The sequence below is a fragment of the Homarus americanus genome, unplaced genomic scaffold, assembly GCF_018991925.1.
Source record: "Homarus americanus isolate GMGI-L3 unplaced genomic scaffold, GMGI_Hamer_2.0 scaffold36734, whole genome shotgun sequence".
Lineage (NCBI taxonomy): Eukaryota > Metazoa > Arthropoda > Malacostraca > Decapoda > Nephropidae > Homarus > Homarus americanus.
The window spans coordinates 5,149,115-5,155,458 of record NW_024733126.1 but is presented as its reverse complement, the minus strand read 5'-3'; positions in this window follow the sequence as shown (position 1 = coordinate 5,155,458).

Genomic DNA, 6,344 nt, shown 5'->3' with positions numbered 1-6,344 from the left:
TTCTGTGTTGTTTTGCAGTTAGTTCAAAGGGCCGCCACCAAGATGGGTCGTCCTAAGATTAGCAACACTCAGCTGCGCCAGGGTAACGATAAGGTGTTCGGGGTTCGGATGCCTCTGCCATCTAACAAGTTGCCTCTGAACAAGGAAGTTGGAAGTGCCCTGGCTTATGAAGCAGAAAACGAGAGGTTAAGGAGAAGAACAAATGCTTTTGATTATATGGATGCCACCAACAAGGTGACTGAGAAGGTACTGGATGTGTATAGGAAGGCCACTGTCCCCACTATCTCTGAAATCAGGGTGAAAATGAGAGTCCACGACCTGTGGAGGATGCGGAGGGAGACGATGATGATGAAGGGAAATGGACAGAAACAGAAAAGGAAGAAAACGAAGAACAGGAAGCTGAAGATGAGGTTCGAGGATATAGCTGAGAAGTTGTTTGATGTGGCAGACGACAGCAAAGTGCACGAACGAGAGAAAAGCTTCCTGGCAGCCCAGAGGAAACCGGGAAGGGAGGGCTGCATTGATGGCGTTGACAAAATTGTGACTGCCAAGCTGAAAGAAGAGAGGGAGAAGGAAGCGAAGAGGGAAAAGAAAAGGGCTGAGGAAGAGAGGAAAACTGAGAAGATGAGGTCAAAGAGTAAGGAGGAGATGGAGAGGATGTCGTGTAAAGTGTCGGCAGTGGATGACAGTGCTCAGGAAGAAGATAGTGATTATAAGGATGTCAATGACAATGAGTTCAAGGCTATGGTCGACAGGAGAGCAAGATCAGAGAAAAGGAAAAGGGAGAAAGAAGCCGAGGACAGGATCGGAGAAACTGCTGACAGGTTCAAGGTATCCAATGATGCAGTGGCTCACATCGCAAACACCATCAGAGCTGCAGACAACATCATAACTGAAGGGGACAAGTCTAAAGTGACTAACTGGAAGAAAGTGGAGAGAGTCAGGAAGAAGTCACGAGAACAGAAAAAAGAAAAGTTCAGGGGATTCAAGGTCAGAGGTCTCATGGTAGATGAGAGGATCAATGAGAACAAGATAGTGACTGGTGTAGGTGAGAAGAACCACAAGAGATTCGCCATGAAAAAGAGGGAAGACTGTGCAGTGATCGGCTTCCCTGGTGAGGAGTTCCTTGGTCACCTGGTCCCGGTGGGGGGAAACGGGGTAGACCTGGCCACCAGCCTGCTGGCCTTCCTGGAGGAGCGCGGTATTGACACCACCGACCTCCTGGTTGTCCTTAGCGACAGTTGCAACAAACTGAGTGGCTATAATCACGGTTTCATCGCCGAGTTTGAAAGGCTGTTGGGACGGCCTCTCCTCCACATCCACTGCCTGATCCACAGTCTGGAGAAGCTCTTCGGCCATCTATTCAACCATTACGCTGGCCCAACCACTGGTCCCGCCTCCTGGAGTGGTGAGGAGGCTCGGAAGCTGACCGGCAACGTGTGGGACCTTCCGGTGGTTGAATTCGAGGCCGTCACCAACACCTACCTCAGGTCTCTCCTGGATGACATCCCCTCCGTCGTCTGGGAGGAGTTCAGCTGGGACACCCGGTATCTGTTGGAGATGGCCAAGGCGGTGGAGTCCAGCCACATTGAGGAGAGATGGGCCAGGGCACGGGCCGGAGCCATGACCAACGCCAGATGGCAAAACACGGAGAGCAGGGAGCTGAGGGCCTACATGAGCACCACCTCCCCCAGCGAGTCACAGAGACGGATGACCTCCTTCATCATCCTTATCTACGTGCCCTCCTTCCTGGAGATCAGGCAGAGGAATCTGCTACTGGAGGGCCCACGCCACCTCCTCGCCATCATCAACCGGGTGAGGACGTGCTGCACCCTGGAGGAAGTGGAGCTGCTTACTCCATACCTCCAGTTCAACGGCTACTTCGGCCAGCACGAGGTGGTGCTGGTCTCACTGCTGGCCTCCATGGACAAGAGTGAGAGGGAGTTGGCCCTAAACATCATCAAGCAGCTGAGGAAGAAGGAAAAAAGGCACAAGAGAAAGACAGTGAGGAAAGTGAGGAACCCTCAACTGAATCTGGCAGCCACCAAGCTGTCAGAGTTGGTTGATCTGCAGAAGGCCAGCTCCTCCCCTCCCATCCTGTTTCAGCACAGTGACCAGGAACTGGAGCAATTTCTGGAGGAACCGTACAGTGAGCCAGGTCTGCCCTGCACCACCACCGCAGTGGAAAGAGGAGTGAAGCTCACCACGGAGGCGGCAGACGTGGCCAGCTCTGCCTGGCAGCAGGACCAGGTCACCTGGAACAAGCTGGAGGCCAGGAAGAGAAACAAGCGGAGGGCTAAGAAAGAGGACTACCAGTGCTAGACTGTGGGGACACTGGGACTGAGGGGACACTGTGGGGACAGCCAATGTTAGTGTGCCAACTGTGCTAGTGTGCTGCTGATAAATTGAAGCATACATGCCAATAATAAAGAATGTCTACCATTATTCTTGTTTTTTTTTTTATGTCGAACCGAAAAGTATCCACAAACCTTCTAATGCACTGATGTTAAAGATTCAAACATATTCGGAACCAGCGTGGCCGATAGACAAATAATCCAACCCAAGCCACTTGATTTTGAAAACTTTTGCCAAACTGTCACTCCCTAGTGTACAGTGATGTTGTTTCCCGGCGACGGTGTGTGTGGGAGGGGGAAATGGGGATGATTTGAGTGTGTGTGTGTGAGTTCAACAGAGTGGGAGGAGGAGGGGAAGTATGCGAGTATATAATAAGGAAGAGACAAATTTTATCATTAAATGAGAAGTATTTCACAAAAAAAAATCTGATTTCTTTATTTTCCATCCAAGAGGAAGTTTTCAATGCAGACACTCATCAGAAAAAAAATATGCACACACACTCGGTAACTTCCTCAAGGTTTTGTTAATATCGTTATTATTATCCACTCTGTATCTGTGTTTTTCTGGCTAAATAAACTGCTTCAATTCAATTCAATTCAAAATCAATGCTAGAAAGACAAGCTGTACTGAGCTGCTCCTCTTATACGCCAGGTACACTGTCACTGTTGTCACACACGCTGCTAAGCGAATTTGTCTTTTCACAGAGAGCTCATTAAGATCTGATCAAGCTCAAGAGCGCATAAATTTCAACCAAGTAGCAAACATGCTTGGAAGTAGATATTATTATTATTATTATTATTATTATTATTATTATTAGTAGTAGTAGTAGTAGTAGTATAGTAAACCGCACAAAATGTTATTCATTTCAAACAGACGGGGAGAGAGAGAGAGAGAGAGAATTCTCTCCTGGAGTTGTTTTTTGTAATACATTTAGTAGAACTAAAGAACTAAGAAAAATTCTGTTAGGAAGCTTCTAGGCCACTTCTTGCAGGTAAAAATTCATCACATACAGTCGTAAAGCATTTCTGATGACCCTCACCCCAAGCTGACAGTCTGATGACCTTGATCCAGCAAAGAGGTGTTGAGAGATGAAGACAGGTGGAAAGTGAGGGTTGAGAGAGAGAGAGAGAGAGAGAGAAGAGGTAAAGACTTGAAGGGGGAGATGAGAGCCAGGTGGGGAGAAAGGGCGAGGTATGATAGCCTCTAGTGCGGAGAGATGACCCGAGCCTCCGCCTGACAGCTGTTGAGCCACCGTTTCCGCGCTTTCGAAATTTCCCTCCAAGAGCTGGAATTACGAGGGAATCTGTATGTTTATGACTAGGGATTTTCGACAAAGTCTTTCAACTTTTTCCCTTTGTCGCTTTAAATGTAAGTTTTTAGCACCATAATTTTCTTATTAGTATTATTTACACTATAAACCTTTGTTCTAAGCCTGAGTCAGGACGAGAGGTTGTCTTTGGATCGTCGTATTGATGGAAACGTCACCGCGTAGACTAAACAAAAAGAAAATCGAATAAGGGAGAATACATGAGGTGCTGGTGTTGACGTCTTTCTTACAAATACAGTAAACGTTAGCCATTACTGCAAAAAATGCTTTGAAATGTGATGTTATAGGGTAACTCGACACTCTTAAGTCCTTTTAGAGGGAAATGCGTGTCCTTTAAGCATTAAGAAGAGGCAGCCCTCTTGTATAAGGAGCTTACTGTAACTGTATAGAGGTACTGCGGGTATATAGCATTACAGTTTTATTGGGGTGAGGTTTATAAATACAACGTTAACAGAAGCAAGGCTTGAATATTAAGTGTTAAGAGAAGCAAGTTTATAATCTCAAGTGTTAACAGAAGCAAGGCTTGAATTTTAAGTGTTAAGAGAAGCAAGTTTATAATCTCAAGTGTTAACAGAAGTAGGTCTATAATCTTAAGTGTTAACAGAAACAGGTCTATAATTTTAACTGTTAACAGAAGCATGTATACAGATCCAAGAATCACTAAAATGAACGGCAGTCCTGGGTGAACCATATAAACGAGCCTACAAGGAGATGAGACGACCAGCCATCCCCACACCTTCCTCACTCTGGCACACACGTGACACAGATGGAGGTAAACACCATGTATATAACGCTGAGGTTGGTGACACTGATTTAATAGCGTTGGCGGTCAAGTGATATTAGCGACACTCGTCCATCTTTGCGTACACTGACATTGGCAATACTGATTAATAGGGTTAGTGGTCAAGTGATATTAGCGACATTCGTTTATCTCTACGTACGCTGTTCTAGACGACACTGTTTTATCGTGGCACACTTTAAAGTGGGAATAGCGACACCAGTTCATCTCTCAAATATGCTGACGTTAGCGGCACTGGTTAAACTTAATGGCCTTAGCGAATATATTACACCTTCAACACTTTATTCTTGTCTCTCCTTTTTTTTTCTTTCTTCCTTATTTTATTATCTTCTCTTCTCCTTCTTCTATACACTTTTACCTCTTCATTTCTAGGAGCAATAACGACAATTATAATAAATAAGTAAATAATAATGGATATAAAATAAATAAAATAAAATATAATAAGTATCATAATAAAATACATAATAAAATCGAATAATAATATAATGATGAAATACAACGAAAACAAAATTAATGATAAAAAATAAAGAAAATAAAAGAAAAAGAATAGAAAAACATACCATAATAATCGTAAAAATACATTTAATTATAATAAAAACAAAAAAATCCTAAAGAAATGCACTAAATAATCACCCCCCCCCCAAAAGACGTAAAGCGATACACGACGTAAAATAAAAAAAGTAAACAGTTCATTACCGTTAATTGCCACTAATCACTTAAGACCTTATGAGTATATTTCGAAAGTTCTAAATGCTTAAAGAATAAATAATTTTACTGTAATGGCCAACTGGCTTGTAGTTAGTGGTGTAATATTAACATTTGGCGAAGATACGAGCGTTAGTTCGGGTCGGGTCGGGTCCAGTCGGGTTGGGTTGGATTGCATCGGGTCGGGTATAGCTGGGTTAAGGTTGGTTAGGTTAAGTTGGTCTAGTTTAGGTGAACACGGGTCGGGTCGGGTCGGGTTGGGTTGGATTGCGTCGGGTCGGGTATAGCTGGGTTAAGGTTGGTTAGGTTAAGTTGGTCTAGTTTAGGTGAACACGGGTCGGGTCTTCGTCCACTTCTTCTTACCTGTCTAGTAATCAAGACAGGAAGGAGGAAGAAGAAATAAGAGACGGGAAATAAAGTCTGGTTCATCAAGGTTGAGTGACAGCAAAAGGTGAAGGAAAGTATGGAATAAAAATTGTTGAACACTAAATTATCATTGAAAAAAAACCCCGACCCGACCCGACCCCACCCACCTTATTCCAACGTATTATTATTATTATTATTATTATTATTATTATTATTATTATTATTATTATTATCAATATTATTATTATTGTTATTATTATTACTAGCGGAATCGCCGCCCTCCGGGCCGCTCTTTCGCTAGGCCACGGTAGGACGCCACCTTCCGGGAGGCTCCACATTGTCTCACTGTAGTGCATTAAGGTAGACCACATTTTTGGTTTTGCCATTAGCAGCAAGTATGTACAGATTTTTGCCAGTTCCCACTCTGGAGCATCCAACATAGAACTGTCCACGAGAGAAGTAAGGAAACACCAGGTTTAGGCCAACCATCTTTAGGGACTGTCCCTGGCTTTTGTAGATGATCATGGCAAAGCTCACTTTAACCGGGAACTGAAGTCGCTTGAACTCAAATGGCAGGTCAGTGGTGATGTGAGGTATCCTTGGTATAAAAACGTCCTCTCCTTTAGCCTTTCCTGTCAGTATTGTAGCTTCCAGTACATATGGCATCATGTTCTTCTTGTGAGTGACTCGTCTCTCATTTTGAGTATGATGCCTCGTTTCTCAAACCCTTGACCGACAATCAGGATGGCTACTTCATCAACTACAGGAGCATTGAATCTTCTTTCATGTTCT